Raw genomic sequence first — 19424 nt, forward strand, 5'->3', positions numbered from 1 at the left:
TTCTAGTAATTTTTCCAAGCCTTGGGGTGATTTTAGTGCATCATTTAACACATATTTGGGAGTTTACGGCCTAAGGGTATGACCTATGGCCGTAAAATCTTATATGTTGCATTTTGATATGTTTTAAGACCCCCAAACTATTTTTAGATGGTCCTAGGATTTACTACAAGGCTATTGGTTGAGTTTCAAGGCATTTGGACATGTTAAAAGGAGTTTACTCTCTATTTTTGAGGGGTTTATGGCCCAAGCATGTGCCTTGGCCGTAAACTCCCATTTAGTCCTTAAAAATTATGTTCATGATGTTCTAAGGCAAATACCATTATTCTAAATGTCATATCTAAGCCTTGTTTGAGTCTAGGAAGGGTTTAAGGGCTTAAAACCCTTTTAAATTAGTGTTTACGGACTAGGCACCTTCCTGGGCCGTAAACTCACATATAAGGTCCCATTCCATGATTTAATCTCGAATTTGAAGGCCAAACATGATACACAATAAGTTAAGCAAGGTACCTTGGTGATTGGAAGCCTTAAACTTGTGATTTAGACCCTTAAACTTGGATTTAGGAGAGAGGTTAGAGAGAGAGTAAAGAGAGGAAGCAAAAGCTTCAAATGGAAGATTAAATGTGTTTATATAGGTCAAAAAACTTGGACACGGTGAAATTCTACCCGATACCGGCACTAAACGGGACTTTTGGTCGCACCCGATTAAGTTTCCGTAACTCGGCGGGGACGTTTCTAAAATTTTTGGAATAAGCATTTTGGGCTAATTTTGTGAGTTCCTAACAGGTTTGGACACTCATTAGCATCAATTAAACATATAAGTTTAATTAATTTAACCCAAAAACGACATCGGAACGAATTGATATACGGCGAGTTAAACAGGTAGAATGGGTTTTCGGCGATGAACAACTTGGAGTTGTTACATTATCCCCCCGTTAGAGGGAATTTTGTCCCAAAATTCAATGATTACGATACAAGACATGAATTTGAATAAGATATGGATGGATTTGCTGCTTCGGGTTTTCGCGCTCCCAAGTGACATCGGGTCTCCGCTTGACGTCTCAGCGAACCCTCACTATCGGGACGCGTCTTGATTTCGTTGGGCATATACTTCTCAAAGAACGAGACGTGAAGTATCAGATGGGTGCTACTAAGTTCCGAGGGCAATCGAAGTTTGAAGGTTACGGAATCGATTTCACAAGGATCGCGAAGGGTCTAACGTACCATGAGGGAAGTATTTCGCTTTTCCAAAGCATTCCATGTTTTCTCGAGGATTCTTGGAAAGGCATCAGGGAAAAAGTTACATACTTCCCGTTTTCCCGAATATCATACGGACGGGGAATGGATGGAAAAACTTTCTAAGCTTTGATGCACGAAGAATATGAGTGTTGGGTAAAAGGAAAGATACGAACCGACGACCCTTTTGAAGACAATACTAACCGCATGAATGAGACTAAGTCATTCCATGCCGAGTTTGCATCAAAGCTTTCCATGAAAGGTTTACCTTTAGATCAAATGGAAAGGGATAACCATCCGAGTTGAGGATACAATCTAAGGGTATGACGTTAACGCTTTCTTTCTCACTGGTTGGTCATCTCGACGGTGCATGTTTCGATTATTAACGAAGGATTTAATTTAGAAAGATATTTGAATGAATTGTTAGCAAATCCTTTCATCATTAGAATCGAAGAGGATTACGGGCATAAGATTTATCGAAAAGAAGTATACCTGTGGCAACGGTGGGATCGGCGGCTGTCCTTTCTTGCCCCATAGTTAGGACTCTCCCGGTGATGCCAGACTTTACTGTCTTTGGACAGTTTCGCTTATAGTGCCCGACCTCTCCACAGCTGTAGCAGGTTTGACCGATACTAGCTTCGGAAGCTTGACTAGTTGATGGGGTTGGGGTTTTGTAGGTTCGTGCGAGGTGACCTTCCTGGCCACAGCTTCTACAGAACTTTGCACGACAAGGGCCAGGGATGCGATGGTGGTAGTTATATCGGTCACACCACGGGAGGGTACCGACATATCCGGTAACAGGTGCTTGAGATGTGGAATTGACAACAGAAACAGCAGCAGGGATAGTGGTTGCGTGGGCTGTCACTATTTGCTGTTTCTTCGAGGGTTCTGGGGAAGACTGACTCTTCTTCTTCTTTCTCCAAAACATTCTTTTCACGCCACTCTTTTCTGTTGGTTCGGGAGTGGTGTCTGCTTCTTCTTGGTCATCATTGTGATCGATTAAAGTTTGTGCCAGACATTTGGCACTGTCATAGGTATCTGGCTTTGCTGCTATAACATTCCCTTTGGTTGGCTGAGTTAATCCCTAGATGAACCTTTCTACCTTTTTGCTTTCTGGGGTAACCATTCCCGGACAAAGGAGTGCTAGGTCATCAAACCTTGAAGTGTAAGAGGCGATATCGGAACCTTTCATCTTCAGATTCCATAGCTCATGTTCCAGCTTCTGGATTTCACCCCGAGGGCAATACGCTGCACGTAGTAGCTCCTTTATAACTTCCCATCCCATAGCATTGGCTACAGGTAAAGTCAGGGATTTGACTAGGCCATTCCACCAAGTCAAAGCCTTATCGGTGAGCGTACAGGCGGCCAATTTCCCCTTATTAGATTCCGAACAGGCGCGAATCTCGAAGATAGATTCAATTTTCTCTAACCACTGAGTTAGAGCAATGACACCCCCTGTGCCATCGAAGAATGTCGGTTTTGCGTTCATGAAGTCTTTATAGGAACACTCCTTTCGGTGTCCCTGATTACCTTCTTGGTTTTGGTTTTGGGAACCACCTCCTAAACCATTGGGGTTTAGTTGAGGTAGGAGAGCTGATATGGTGGCAGAAATGGTTGCCTGAAGGTTGTTGGTGTTCTTCGAGCTAGGTCTTTTCCTCGGAGGCATCTTGATCTAAAAAGATTAGGAAAGGGAGGATCATAAGTCCTCTGAATTGAATCATGACATATGGATCAGGGGATATCTCATCAAAACAGATATAATATTAAGCGATAAAACAGGAAGGAGTTATCAAAGCAGATACTTTATCGCTAAAGGAATGATCAAGGAACAACACTTGAATGAGATCTTCTACAATGGATCGACTCGAGAAATACTCCCATAGTATTTCATGGTTCGGTGCAACGACGGCTCGTTGATTGAATATAGTTGGCCAGTCACTCGAGAAACACTTGGGTAAGTTTTGGGTATGCTGCGAACCACAGTCACTCCCAAGCACATGTTGGCCGTGTCTCGAATGAATATAGTTGGCCAGGCTATATTGATCATAGACACGACTACATAACTGCCTAGGTTTAACCACAGCGTACAACACTCATTTACTTATATTTTGTTCTACTTCTAGTTACAGATTTCGACGGTCGGTATACTTGTATACTTTAGAAAATACTTATATTCGTAGAGTATACTTTTAGTTCAGAGTACTTAGGCCCTTTAATGTTTATAGTCTTATACCATGTAAGCTTTGGTATACTAGTTCACTATAAACAAGGGCTTTGATACCAATCTGTCACACCCTGAAAACCAAAGGCGGAAACATTTCTGGGGTTGACTCCACGTTGAGTATCAAATCCAATGCACATAGTAAAGCAGTAATCACAAAACATTACATTACATATTATTGTTTACATTTGTTTGAAAGTAAAGTTGTACAAGTGTTTTACATATGTAATATGAACAAAAGTAAAGACGAGTCTTCGGAACGCTCCGTCTTCTCCAAAAGGTCGCGGTGTACCTGTCTAACGCTGACCTGAGAATACAAGCAGTTTGAAAATCAGCATAAAGCTGGTGAGTTCATAAGCGGTTTAGTTTTGAAAAGAACGAGTTTCCTTTGCTTTCTAAAAAAGTTGTTGTTCAAGAAAATCCCATATTTTCTTATGAAAACAGTTTGGTTATCCTTTGTTACAATTTCGAAAACGGTTGGTTATGTCATTCCAGGAAAATCCCATATTTTCCTTATAGTTTTAGTTATTCGCTTGTTACTTTATCCGTTTATGAGTTGATGTGCTACCCAGGAAAATCCCATATTTTCCTATGTGTTGAGTTGCCTATTTGTATCTAAGTTCGTTACTGGTTGTTATGTTATCCCAGGAAAATCCCATATTTTCCTATGTGTTGAGTTGTCTATTCGTTTCTAACTTCGTTACTAGCTGTTATGTTATCCCAGGAAAATCCCATATTTTCCTATGTGTGGTGGTAGGTTCTTAGGTCTAATTTCGAAGTACTAGTAATTACCATGTGAGTAGTATTAGTTACGTGTTCTAAACCCTTAGTTATTTTACATTCGAATGACTATTATCTACTAACTTAGTTGTATTTTCGAATGTCACACCCCGAATACCGAAGGCGGAAATATTTTCGGGGTTGACTCCACGTTGAGTATCAAATCCGATGTACATAGTAAGTAAAGTGAAACAAACATTACATCACATATTAAAAGTTTTACAATTTGTTTCAAAAGACACAGTTTATACAGTTGTGATACATAGTATAGATATGGACAAAACGAACGAGCTTTGCATGCACACCATCCTGAATCAAGTAAGTCTTCGGGTACATGTACTATCGTTGACCTGAGAACACAAGCGGTTTAAAAATCAGCATAACGCTGGTGAGTTCATAAGTTGTTTTGTTTTGTGAAAATGTACATGTTTCCTTTCTGTTTCTGAAAATGTAATACACACCAAGAAAAATCTCACATTTTCTTAATAGTTGATTGTTGTTTCACAATTACAAAGTATAGTAGGTTTGTACAATGAAAACATATTTCTAATGTGAAAATGTATAGTTTGAATATCCAATTTGTTAAACTGTTATGTTTCAGTTCCAATGTATCCCTAGAAAAGTCCCATACTTTCCTGATTGTGAGTTATCATTTGTAAAAGATGTAATGTTATCTGTTTTGTTACACTCTTCTAGTTAAGTTTATGATCCCCAAGAAGCTCCCATGCTTTCCTGAATGTTGGTTTTTAATGTAAAAGAATGTATTCCTGTTAACCCTGGTTATGTACAAGGTTTCCCAGGAAAGTCCCATACTTCCCTGATTGTTGGTTATCAATGTAAAAGATGTATAGAGTTATTCATTATTACTATAAGTAAATCTCTGTTATCCTAATTGCAAGTTCCATAACCATACTAGAGACTGAACCTGTGGGAATAAATAGTCCACAACCTTATGACTTTCGTCACCCTTGAACCATTTCGGTTCGGCTTTAGCTAGCAGCCAGGTGTGGGGTAGTCGGCCCCGTATAGATCTATACACTCAAGTCACGCTCTCTAAATCCCAGAGATTCTGGTTACGAGTGTAGTCCTCCACTCGCGTATCTCTGTGGAGTGTTCGCCGAGGACGTGTCTCCAATCATACAGGAATAACAAATTTACTAGTAATAATATGATAATCCTCCATTCGCGTATCTATGTGGAATGTTACCGAGGACAAGAAAATGTACAATTTATACTATTCATGTATTCTAATGTCATGCTTTTAGCTGATAAAATGTGGAAAACCATTTGTGAAATATATAAAACATAACTGTTTATAAAACCCATTTCACAAATAAATGTTTATGTGACCTGCATGTTCTACTGGTTATCAGTTGTGTATATCAATATTAAAACCATATGAAATGTGAAACAAACACACACATGAAAATAAGTTTTGAGTACAAGAAAACCCTTGTACTTGGTTGTGTTCCCCCTGAAAATAGTGAAAATTAGTGAAAAAGGGTAGGGGTATGAACTCACCAGACTCAGAATCGCAACTGTTTCGTATACTAAGCGTGGGTTCGGGGCTTGATTACTCGCGATGTCCCTATGTAAAATGAAATTATGTCCATATATATTTAATTAGGGATATATTTACTAATTAAATAGAACATTACACTCCGACGAGATTAAACACCTCAAAACGAGCGTTTGGAGTGACCCGGGTGACATCTATGGACATGTATTGGCACTAGGGACTTGGGACTTGAGTTTACTCCCCAAGAGTAAACATTTAAATGAGTTTACAACCACAAAACACACCTATACATGAGTTTACGGCCGTAAACTCATGTTGGTGTGAATTCGGGTGTTTAATGGCTTGTTTGGACATGGGGATTGTTGGAATGGATTTCTAAATTGCCTTCGAATGGTTTGAAAATATTTTGTATCATTTAAAAGGGAGTTTAAGGCTGTAAACTTAGAGTTTAAGGCCGTAAACTCACCCATTGTCAAGAAAAATTTGCTTAAGGCACAAGGAGCAATCACATGTGATTCTAACTAATTTTCTAAGGCTTAGTATAAATTTTAGGCTTCATTTAACACATTTTTAGGAGTTTACGGCCTAGAAGCATGTTCTATGGCCGTAAACTCCCCTTTGTTCATGAAAAATTTGTTTTTGATGCTTAAAACACTCATATGTAATTCTAGGAATTTTTCCAAGCCTTAAAGGTGCATTAAGGGCATTTTTAGCATGATTATATGAGTTTACGGCCAAAGGGTATGTGCTTAGGCCGTAAACTAAAATATGTATGGCATATGATGTGTGTAAGGTCTCCAAACCATTTTTAGATGATTCTAGGATTTACCACAAGGCTATTGGTTAAATTACAAGGCATTTGGACATGTTTAAAGGCACTTAATCCCCATTTTAGAGGAGTTTACATCCCAAGAAGGAGTCTTGGCCATAAACTCTCTTTTGTCCCATATAATTCATGGTTTAGATGTTTAAAGTCCCAATTAGTAAGCCTTAAGGTCGTATCTAAGTGCCATCTATGATTTGTAAAGGTTAAATGGCTCAAAAACCCTCATTTTTAGGTGTTTACGGCCCAAGCTTGATCCTTGGCCGTAAGCTCATGTTTTAGGTCCTAAAACATAGATTGTACTCAATTTTGAAGGCTAAAGAGGGTGTATAGCATGCTAGGGAAGTTACCTCAAAGATTTGAAGCCTTAAACTTGAGATTTGGACCTTTAATTCTAGTTTGAGGAGAGAGGTTGGAAACGTTTATGGAAGAAATGGCCAAAAGCTTTAAATGAAAGCTTTGAAGCACTTATATAGTGCTCGGGAATTGGACACGATGGAATTCTACCCGATACCGGTGTAGGGAGAGGCTTTTGGTCGCACCCAACCAAGTTGTCGTAACCCGAGATGATCGATTCTAGAATTATACCGTTAACTATAATGGGGCGTTAGAATGATTCCTAATGGCATTAAGACACCAATTAAGTCATTTTAAATCAATATAATTTAATGAATTTAATAAAATGGGGAAATCGGAAACGAATTTGGAAACGATGTTTGGTTGATCAAATTGGATTGCAAGTTGCGTTACAAGAAGTGATACGAAATTTCGGGTTGTTACATTATCCCCCCGTTAGAGGGAATTTCGTCCCAAAATTCAAGACAAGATACAAAATACAATACAATTCATGGATCTAGAAGAGTCATGGATACTTCTGTTTCATCAAGTCTTCCCGCTCCCAAGTTAACTCCGATCCCCGCTTGGCATTCCAGCAAACCTTCACTAACGGGATGCGACTTTGTTTCGTAAGTTTGACTTCTCGGTCCATGATTTCGATCGGCACGAAGTTGAGGTTTTCATCGATCTCGATCTCGTCTAACGAAATCACTAGGGTTTCATCAGATAGGCACTTCTTGAGATTTGAAACATGGAAGACAGGATGGATGTTACTGAGCTCGTGAGGTAAATGAATTTTATAGGCTACCGGACCAATCCTAGCGAGGATTTCGAAAGGTCCAATGTACCTCGGTTTAAGTTTCCCACGCTTGCCAAAGCGTACAGTGCCTTTCCAGGGCGAGACCTTCAAAAGGACACGATCTCCAACCTGGAATTCTAGTGGTTTCCGACGGTTATCAGCGTAACTCTTCTGGCGATCACGTGAAGATTTCAGTCGTTCTCATATTTGGATTATCTTCTCGGTGGTTTCAGGGATGATCTCAGGACCAGTGGGAGCACTGTCAGGGACTCGACTCTTGGCTAGTTGTGTATCTCCCACCTCGGCCCAGCACAGAGGGGATCTGCACTTACGACCGTATAGGGCTTCGAACGGGGCAGCCCTAATGCTGGTGTGATAACTGTTGTTGTACGAGAATTCGATCAAAGGTAGATGTGCGTCCCACGACTTTCCAAAGTCAAGGACACATGCCCTAAGCATGTCTTCCAGAGTTTGGATTGTTCTCTCACTCTGTCCATCTGTCTGAGGATGATACACCGTGCTCATATCTAGTTTGGTTCCAAGGGCTTTCTGGAGAGACTGCCAAAATTGGGAGGTAAACCTGCTATCTCGATCAGAGATAATGGATGCAGGTACACCGTGCAGTCGGACTACCTCCTGGATATAAATCCGCGCAAGTCTTTCCATTTTGTATGATTCTTTAATTGGAACGAAGTGGGCTGACTTTGTCAAACGATCGACAATCACCCAAATGGTATCATACCCACTCGAGCACTTGGGTAGTTTGTTGATGAAATCCATGGTGATCATCTCCCATTTCCATTCAGGTATCTCGGGTTGTTGGAGCAGACCCGAGGGTTTCTGGTGTTCAACTTTTACCTTGGCGCAAGTCAGACACTTGCCCACGAACATAGCTATCTCAGCCTTCATGCTTGGCCACCAGTATTGTGTCTTGAGATCTAAGTACATCTTGTCAGAACCTGGGTGAACAGAGTATCTGGTTCTGTGTGCTTCCTCCATGACTATCTCTCTGAATCCCCCGAACTTGGGAATCCAGATCCGATCCATGAAACAATGGACTCCGTCACCTCTGATCTCAAGTTTCTTTTGCATACCTCTTAATGCTTCGATCGGTATGTTCTCGGGTTTGAGGGCTTCTAATTGGGATTCTCGGATTTGTATGGGTAGGTTGGAATGGATGGTCATCGTTTGGTTCCTCACTTTACGGCCTGCACTCTCCTTTCTGCTAAGGGCGTCTGCTACCACATTGGCCTTACCGGGATGGTAACGGATTTCACACTCATAATCACTGAGTAGTTCTAACCATCGCCTTTGTCTCATGTTCAAGTCTTTCTGATCAAAGATGTGTTGCAGGCTCTTGTGATCGGTGAAGATCGTGCACTTGGTTCCGTAGAGATAATGTCTCGAAATCTTCAACGCAAAGACTACGACTCCTAGCTCCAAGTCGTGTGTGGTATAGTTGACCTCGTGCGTTTTCAACTGTCTAGAGGCATAAGCAATCACTTTTCCTCTTTGCATAAGCATACAGCCTAAGCATTGATTAGACGCATCGCAGAAGACAACGAAATCCTCTGTCCCTTCGGGTAGGGACAGAATAGGCGTGCTGCACAAGGCTCTTTTCAGCGTCTAGAATGCGGTTTCTTGCTTTTCACCCCAACAAAAGGGTACACCTTTCTGTGTTAGAGTGGTTAAGGGTTTGGCGATTCTAGAAATGTTTTGGATGAATCTTCAATAATAGCCAGCGAGACCCAAAAATTGCCGAATTTATGTGGGTGTCTTCGGTGCTGACCAATTCTCTATCGCCTTTATCTTGGAAGGATCTACATGAATACCCTCCTCGCTTACCACATGACCGAGGAAAGTTACCTTCCAAATCCAGAACTTGCATTTGGAAAATTTCGCGTACAACTTATCCGATCGCAGGGTCTCCAACACTAGCCTCAAGTGTTGTTTGTGATCTTCTTCGCTTCGAGAATAGACGAGTATGTCATCGATGAAAACAATGACAAACTTATCCAGATAAGGACGACACACCCGGTTCATCAGGTCCATGAACACTGCCAGTGCGTTGGTTAGACCAAAGGGCATCACTACGAACTCGTAGTGTCGATATCGAGTCCTGAAAGCTGTTTTGGACACATCACTTTCATGAACTCGTAGCTGATGGTACCCTGATCGAAGGTCTATCTTGGAGAAGTAACTGGCTCCCTAAAGTTGATCAAAGAGGTCATCTATTCGCGGAAGAGGATATCGATTCTTGACAGTCAACTTGTTCAGTTCGCGATAATCGATGCACATACGAAAGGATCCATCTTTCTTCTTGACAAATAAAATCGGAGCTCCCCAGGGCGAGGAACTCGGTCTAATGAATCCTTTACTGAGCAACTCATTGAGTTGACTGGATAACTCCTGCATCTCTTCTGGAGCTAAGCGATACGGAGACTTCGCTACGGGAGTAGCTCCAGGAATTAGGTCAATACGAAACTCGACCTGACGCTCGGGAGGGATTCCTGGAAGCTCTTCGGGAAATACATCAGGAAAGTTACAGACTTCGGGGATGCTCGCGAGGTCTTTAACTTCCTACTTCTCATTGATTACATGGGCTAAGAATGCAATACACTCCTTTCGCAGAAGTTTCTGAGCTTTGATGCAGGAAATGATACGAAGGTTGGAACTGAGTTTATCACCATAGATTACTAGAGTTTGACCCAAAGGAAGGTTGAGACAGATGGCTTTTTCGAAACAAAGGATATCCGCATGATTGGGACTCAACCAATCCATGCCAATGATGACATCAAAGCTCTTTATGGATACTGGCATAAGATCGATAGGAAATGAATGGTCGTTCAGGGTAAGAGTAAAACCTACAAACACCTCATTAGCACTTTCTTTCTCTCCGTTTGGCATCTCGACGGTAAATATTTTGGTTAAAGGTTGGGAATTATGTTTTAGGTTATGTTTGAATGCATGACTAATAAAACTCCTCCCCGCACCCGAATCGAAAAGAATATCAGCATACGAGTTGTCGAGAAGGAATGTACCTGAGACAACAGTGGGATCAGCGACTGCTTCCTCCCGTCCCATGACAAGGTCCCTTCTGCTGTTGTCAGCTGTAGACTTTTTGGGGCAGTTTCTTTTAAAATGCCCAGCCTCACCACAATTGTAACAACCTTGACCAACGCCTGCTCCTGAAGATTGATTGGCCGATTGGGCCAGAGCTTTGCAGTGTCGGACGATGTGCCCCTTTTTACCACAATTGGTACAGGAAAGTTCTCGACAGGGGCAAGGGTTGGGGTGATACTTTGTCACACCCCCAAACCTGAACGGCGGAAACGTTCGGGGGCGGATGACTTCATGTGGTAGCGTAACAAATGAATACATAGTAAAGAAAGCAATACAACCATCATATATATAATTGAAAGTTTACATTTGTCAAAAGTTACATGTTCAAAACTCAATTACAATATGATGTCAAAATACGAGATTAAACTGGCGCCGCAGCATCCCTTCATCAAAAGCGAAATGAATACCTGAAATTACTGATTTCCTGGGACATACAAGTAATTTTGAAAGAGTAGATCAGCATTTAAGCTGGTGAATTTCATAAGTATTTAAGTGACAATGTTTGAATGAAATGTTTTATCTTTGTTTGTTTGTGTTTAGAAAATCCTATATTTTCTACTAGTATAAAAGTAGCCTTCACTCAAGACCAATGTTTGTTTCCAAAATGTATGTAAATGTAAAATAACCAATGAGTTTGAAAACCTTGTAAATCAATGCATTTTTTTATACCCCTTGTGAGTTTTATAACCATACTATTGACTCTGAATGCCTATACACAACGTTCTTCAGGCGTTGGAATGTTATGACGTTTGTCACCCCAAACGGTGGACTGCAGCTAACAGTCAGGGCGCGGGTTGTCAAGCCCGTATAGATCTATACACAAAAACCATGCTCCCCCTCCAAGGGATTTTGGTATATAATACAGGACTTGAAATGTGTACTCGAACGTACATGAAGTTAGTGTCTCACAAAACCGTGGTATAAAAACAGATCTACTTGTTAAAATGTTACGTTTGTTCTTGTGTACGAAAGTAAACTTCTTGAAATATGTGTTTCTAGTACATAAGAGTTAGAAATCTGTTCGTAAAACTATACCTATTATAGTTTCCAAAAAGCGTGTCTTGTTTGTTTAGAAATATTGAGAAAAGGAATCACTTGTTTATGAAAGTATAGATTTTTGGTGTAGAGTCTAGGATAGACAAGAAAATCTAAGAACAGTTTAGTTTATACATGCATTACAACAACATTATATTTTAAAAGGTAAAATGCTATTGTGACATATGTTATATATATATAAAAGTTCCTTAAAGGTTTATAAATCGCATGTGATTTGAATATATAACAGTATATAAAAGAGTTTCTTTATGTAACACACGATAATATTCGTGTGTTTTACTTGTAACCCCCCCTTGGAAGCATATAAAAGTATTTAGAATAATTAAAACGGTTGATTAAGGGGTATGAAACTCACTTGAAAGTTTTGGAGATAGCGAGATGGAAAACCGGACAGAGTTTCTTCTCGGGAAACGGATTTTCCTCGGGATTCTCGGGAATCTCGGGAGTAAAATCGACCTTCGGGACTTGAGCCAAAAAGACCAGAGCTTCGGGTTTGAACGGACACGGAAAACGAGGCAAAGTTGAGAGAGAGAGAAGAGAAATGAACCCTTTCTTTGGAAACCCTCGCATCCTATTTATAGTAAGGCTGGTCTGCCTCGGTACACGGGGCGTACGCTCGTACGCAGCGCGTACGCGTACGTCATGCATCACCGAAGCCTCGACTGCCTCGGTTCGGATGGGACGGGTTGCTGGGTACGCGGGTCGGATGGGACGTCGGGTCGGACGGGTCGGGGCTTTGGACGGGTCGGGTGGGTCGGTTTCTTCGGATAGCGCGACGTGGACGATCAGAGGCCAATCCTCTCAATTATGCGGGGAGTACAGGGGTACGCAGCGCGTACCTCGGAGGAGGATGCTGACTCCCCTTCGGATAATATCCGAATTTTGAATTAAATAAATAATTAATTTATTTAATAAACTTCAAAAATTCATATCTTCTTCATACGAACTCCGTTTTCGATGGTCTTTATATCCTCGCGAAGGTGAGACTACGCGCTACAACTTTCGTTTAGACTCTGTCGGCAAATTCCAAAATTATTGATTTATTATTTATTAAAAATCCATCGCGTTTAAGGAATTTCTTAGAAAATTCATAACTTCTTTATCTGATGTCGGTTTTTGCCAGACTCTTTACCGCTGGAATACCATTGTCGAGACCTTCGATTCTCGTTTAGGTCATTCCGGCCAAATGTCGCTCGATCTCCGATTCGAGTTTTTAGCTGTCTGTTGCTAAGCCGAACTTGGAAAAATCATAACTTCGCTATATGAAGTCGGATTTGGGCGTTCTTTTCACGTACGATCATGGTTCAAAGACATTTAATCATAGAAGGAAATTAAATAGAACTTATTTGTACATTTTATTATGAAAGTAAATTTTTATTATTCAGAAGTGGTTACAATACTTGACCCATTTTGGTCGTTACAAAGAGTTGAAATATCGGGTTGTCACATACTTGCACTTATCACAGAGAGGGAGATTACCAACATACCGGCTGGTAGGAGTAGGAGTTGTGGATCCCACGACAGAAGCAACAACAACGGGGGTAGTAGCAGCATGGACTGCTACTTTTGCTGTCTTTTGGAGGATCCTTGAGAAGATTGACCCTTCTTCTTCTTCCAGAATTTTCTTTTCTCACCACTGCTTTTAGTCGACTCATGGGCAGTGGTGGCTTCCTCAACATCATCACTGTGGTAAATTATAGCTTGGGCTAAAGTCTTAGCACTATCATATGTGTCCGAGCGAGCAGCTAAGACATGACCTTTTGTTGGATTTGTTAACCCCCAAATAAACCTTTCGATCTTTTTGCTTTCAGGAGTGACCAATCCAGGACAGAGGAGGGCAAGATCATCAAATCGGGAAGTGTATGCAGCAATGTCGGAACCTTTCATCTTTAGGTTCCAGAGCTCATGCTCTAGCTTTTGCATTTCACCACGGGGACAGTATTCGGAAAGGAGGAGTTCTTTCATGGCGTCCCAGCCCATGGCATTGGCTACAGGTAAGGTCAAGGATTTGATTCGACCGTTCCACCAAGTCAAGGCTTTATCGAGGAAGGTACAGGCTGCAAATTTAACCTTGTCGGACTCAGCACAGGCACAGATTTCGAAAATGGATTCGATTTTCTCGAACCATCGGGATAAGGAAATGACACCACCAGTGCCATTGAAGAAAGAAGGCTTCGCATTCATGAAGTCCTTGTAGGAACCCTCCTTACGGCGTTCCTGGTTACTGTCTTGATTTTGATTACTGCCTCCTGAACCACCGGAACCACCGGTGGTTAGCTGTGACATGGCAGCTGCCACCGCGGCGGTAACAGCTGTTTGAAATAACACGGGATCAATTTCAGGAGGAGGTGGTGGCGGAGGTTTGTTGGTCTTTGAGCTGGGTCTCTTTCTGGGAGGCATGATGCTCTAATAAGATCAAGAAAGAGAGGATGATAAGTCCTTTAAATTGCATCGAGAGATATGACAGATATTTATTCCAAATAAGCGATAAAGAAGGAAAGAGTTATTGAAGCAGGTAAACTATCACTAACAGAATGATCAGTGGTCTATACGTTTACGAGAATTTCTACAAAGAATTGATTCGAGAAATACTCCCATAGTATTTCATGATTCATTACGATACTGTCTCGATGTTTGTGGTATTAAGGTAAGTTTTAGGCATGCCGTGTCTCGAATGAATATAGTTGGCCAGGCTATATTGATCCTAGACACGACTACATAACTGCTCAGGTTTAACCACAGTACACAACACCCATTCATTTATGTTTTTTTCTACTTATAGTTATGGATCTCGACGATTTGGTATACTTATATACTTTTGAAAATACTTATAGTCTGAAGATACTTTTATTTCAGAGCACATAGGCCCTTTAGTGTTTATAGTTTTATACCATGTAAGGTTTGGTATACTTTATTCACTATAAACAAGGGCTCTGATACCAACCTGTCACACCCCGAAAACCGAAGGCGGAAATATTTTCGGGGTTGACTCCACATTGAGTATCAAATCCAATGTACATAGTAAGTAAAGTGAAACAAACATTACATTACATATTAAAAGGTTTACAATTTGTTTCAAAAGACACAGTTTATACAGTTGTGATACATAGTATAGATATGAAAAAAACGAACGAGCTTTGCACGCACACCATCCTGAATCAAGTAAGTCTTCGGGTACCTGTACTATCGTTGACCTGAGAACACAAGCGGTTTAAAAATCAGCATAACGCTGGTGAGTTCATAAGTTGTTTTGTTTTGTGAAAATGTACATGTTTCCTTTCTGTTTCTGAAAATGTAATACACACCAAGAAAAATCTCACATTTTCTTAATAGTTGATTGTTGTTTCACAATTACAAAGTATTGTAGGTTTGTACACTGAAAACATATTTCTAATGTGAAAATGTATAGTTTGAATATCCAATTTGTTAAACTGTTCCGTTTGAGTTCCAATGTATCCCCAGAAAAGTCCCATACTTTCCTGATTGTGAGTTATCATTTGTAAAAGATGTAATGTTATCTGTTTTGTTACACTCTTCTAGTTAAGTTTATGATCCCCAGGAAGGCCCCATGCTTTCCTGAATGTTGGTTTTTAATGTAAAAAAATGTATTCCTGTTAGACCTGGTTATGTACAAGGTTTCCCAGGAAAGGCCCATACTTCCCTGAATGTTGGTTATCAATGTAAAAGATGTATAGAGTTATTCATTATTACTATAAGTAAATCTCTGTTATCCTAATTGCGAGTTCCATAACCATACTAGAGACTGAACCTGCGGCAATAAATAGTCGACAACCTTATGACTTTCGTCACCCTTGAACCATTTCGGTTCGGCTGTAGCTAGCAGCCAGGTGTGGGGTAGTCAGCCCCGTATAGATCTATACGCTCAAGTCACGCTCTCTAAATCCCAGAGATTCTGGTTACGGGTGTAGTCCTCCACTCGCGTATCTCTGTGGAGTGTTCGCCGAGGACGTGTCTCCAATCATACAGGAATAACAAATTTACTAGTAATAATATGATAATGCTCCATTCGCGAATCTATGTGGAATGTTACCGAGGACAAGAAAGTGTACAATTTATATTATTCATGTATTCTAATGTCATGTTTTTAACTGATAAAATATGGAAAACCATTTGTGAAATATATAAAACATAACTGTTTATAAAACCCATTTCACAAATAAATGTTTATGTGACCTGCATGTTCGACTGGTTATCAGTTGTGTATATCAGTATTAAAAGCATATGAAATGTGAAACACACACACACACACGAAAACAAGTTTTGGGTACAAGAAAACCCTTGTACTTTGCTTGTGTTCCCCCCCTGAAAACAATGAAAATTAGTGAAAAAGGGTAGGGGTATGAACTCACCAGACTCAGAATCGCAACTGTTTCGGATACTAAGCGTGGGTTCGGGGTTTGATTACTCGCGATGTCCCTATGTAAAATGAAATTATGTCCATATATATTTAATTAGGGATACATTTACTAATTAAATAGAACATTACACTCCGACGAGATTAAACACCTCAAAACGAGCGTTTAGAGTGACCCGGGTGATATCTACGGACATGTATTGGCACTAGGGACTTGGGACTTGATTTTACTCCCCAAGAGTAAATATTTAAATGAGTTTGCAACCACAAAACACACCCATACATGAGTTTACGGCCGTAAACTCATGTTGGTGTGAATTTGGGTGTTTAATGGCTTGTTTGGACATGGGGATTGTTGGAATGGATTTCTAAATTGCCTTGGAATGGTTTGAAAAGATTTATATCATTTAAAAGGGAGTTTAAGGTTGTAAACTTAGAGTTTACGGCCGTAAACTCACCCATTGTCAAGAAAAATTTGTTTAAGGCACAAGGAGCAATCACATGTGATTCTAACTATATTTCTAAGGCTTAGTATAAATTTTAGGCTTCATTTAACACATTTTTAGGAGTTTACGGCCTAGAAGCATGTTCTATGGCCGTAAACTCCCCTTTGTTCATGAAAAATTTGTTTTTGATGCTTAAAACACTCATATGTAATTCTAGGAATTTTTCCAAGCCTTAAAGGTGCATTAAGGGCATTTTTAGCATGATTATATGAGTTTACGGCCAAAGGGTATGTGCTTAGGCCGTAAACTAAAATATGTATGGCATATGATGTGTGTAAGGTCTCCAAACCATTTTTAGATGATTCTAGGATTTACCAGAAGGCTATTGGTTAAATTACAAGGCATTTGGACATGTTTAAAGGCACTTAATCCCCATTTTAGAGGAGTTTACATCCCAAGAAGGAGTCTTGGCCATAAACTCTCTTTTGTCCCATATAATTCATGGTTTAGATGTTTAAAGTCCCAATTAGTAAGCCTTAAGGTCGTATCTAAGTGCCATCTATGATTTGTAAAGGTTAAATGGCTCAAAAACCCTCATTTTTAGGTGTTTACGGCCCAAGCTTGATCCTTGGCCGTAAACTCATGTTTTAGGTCCTAAAACATAGATTGTACTCAATTTTGAAGGCTAAAGAGGGTGTATAGCATGCTAGGGAAGTTACCTCAAAGATTTGAAGCCTTAAACTTGAGATTTGGACCTTTAATTCTAGTTTGAGGAGAGAGGTTGGAAACGTTTATGGAAGAAATGGCAAAAAGCTTTAAATGAAAGCTTTGAAGCACTTATATAGTGCTCGGGAATTGGACACGACGGAATTCTACCCGATACCGGTGTTAGGCAAGGTTTTGGTCGCACCCGACCAAGTTGCCGTAACCCGATATGATCGATTCTAGAATTATCCCGTTAACTATAATGGGGCATTAGAATGATTCCTAATGGCATTAAGACACCCATTAAGTAATTTTAAATCAATATAAGTTAATGACTTTAATAAAATGGTGAAATCGGAAACGAATTTGGAAACGACGTTTGGTTGATCAAATTGGATTACAAGTTGCGTTACAAGAAGTGATACAAAATTTCGGGTTGTTACATTGAATATTTGGAATCACACAGAAGCGTACATTAAAGTATTTTTGAAGTTCTGTTGAGTTCCAAAAGAGTACACTAGTTGTATATTCGAAGCTCTGTCGACATTCTGAGGCGGATATTTTCGAAACTCAGTAGAGGTCCAGAGGCGTATTTTCGCATTTAATTCAAAACTCTGGTGACACTCAAGGGGTACACTAACTGTATATTCGAAGTCTTAGTGTCAACCAAAGGCGTCATTTCGCATTCGTAGTCGTATTCGTATTCGTAGTCGTATTCGTATTCGTAGTCGTATTCGTATTCGTATTCGTACTAGGTCACATTCGTATTCGTATTCGTACTAGGTTACATTCATATTCGTATTCGTACTAGCTTACATTCGTAGTCGTATTCGTACTAGATTACATTCGTATTCGTATTCGTACTAGGTTACATTTGTATTCGTATTCGTACTAGGTTACATTCGTATTCATATTCGTACTAGGTTACTATTGTATTCGTATTCGTATTAGGTTACATTCGTATTCGGATTGATCTTAAATATGATTAGTATGATTTCTTGTTCAAAGAGAATATAGTTATAACACTTTTAAAAGAAATCTATATTTAGCCTGCAATTTGAAACGTCAGTTATCACAAATCTTTGGAAATCAAGACATTTAGTAAGTAAAAGCATAGAGTTGAAAATCAGTTTAAGTACAAAGTACACTTGTACTTTTTGCTTGTATTCCCCCCCCCCCTGAAAACATTGAAAAACCATCGAAAACACAGAAAAAGGGTAGGGGTACGAACTCACCGGACTCGGAAATGCGACGATTTCGGACACTAAACGTCGGTTCGGGGCCTGATTACTCGCGATGTCCCTATGTAAAATGAAATAATATCCATATATATCTACTTAGATTTACAATCACTAATTATATGGAACATTATACTCCAATGAGATTAAACACCTCAAAACGAGTGTTTGGAGTGACCCGGGTGACATTTACGGACGTGTAACGACACTAGGGACTTGGGATTTGAGTTTACTCCCGAAGGATACACATTTTAAGGAGTTTACAACCATAAAACACATATATACATGAGTTCACAGCCGTGAACTCATGTTGGTGCGATTTTGAGTGCTTAATGGCTTGTTTGGACGGGAATTGTTGGAATGGACTTCTAAAATGCCTTGGATTAAATTAAGGGGACTTATACCATGTTTAAGGGAGTTCACGGATGTAAACTTGGAGTTTACGGCCGTAAACTCTCCCATGGTCTTGAATAATTGATTTAAGGCACTTAGGACAATCACATGTGATTCTAGTAATTTTTCCAAGCCTTGGGGTAATTTTAGGGCATCATTTAACACATATTTGGGAGTTTACGGCCTAAGGGTATGAGCTATGGCCGTAAACTCTTATATGTTGCATTTTGATATGTGTTAAGACCCCCAAACTATTTTTAGATGGTCCTAGGATTTACCACAAGGCTATTGGTTGAGTTTCAAGGCATTTGGACATGTTAAAAGGAGTTTACTCTCCATTTTTGAGGGGTTTACGGCCCAAGCATGTGCCTTGGCCG

The sequence above is a fragment of the Lactuca sativa genome, chromosome 5 (assembly GCF_002870075.4).
Source record: "Lactuca sativa cultivar Salinas chromosome 5, Lsat_Salinas_v11, whole genome shotgun sequence".
In the NCBI taxonomy this organism is placed as follows: domain Eukaryota; kingdom Viridiplantae; phylum Streptophyta; class Magnoliopsida; order Asterales; family Asteraceae; genus Lactuca; species Lactuca sativa.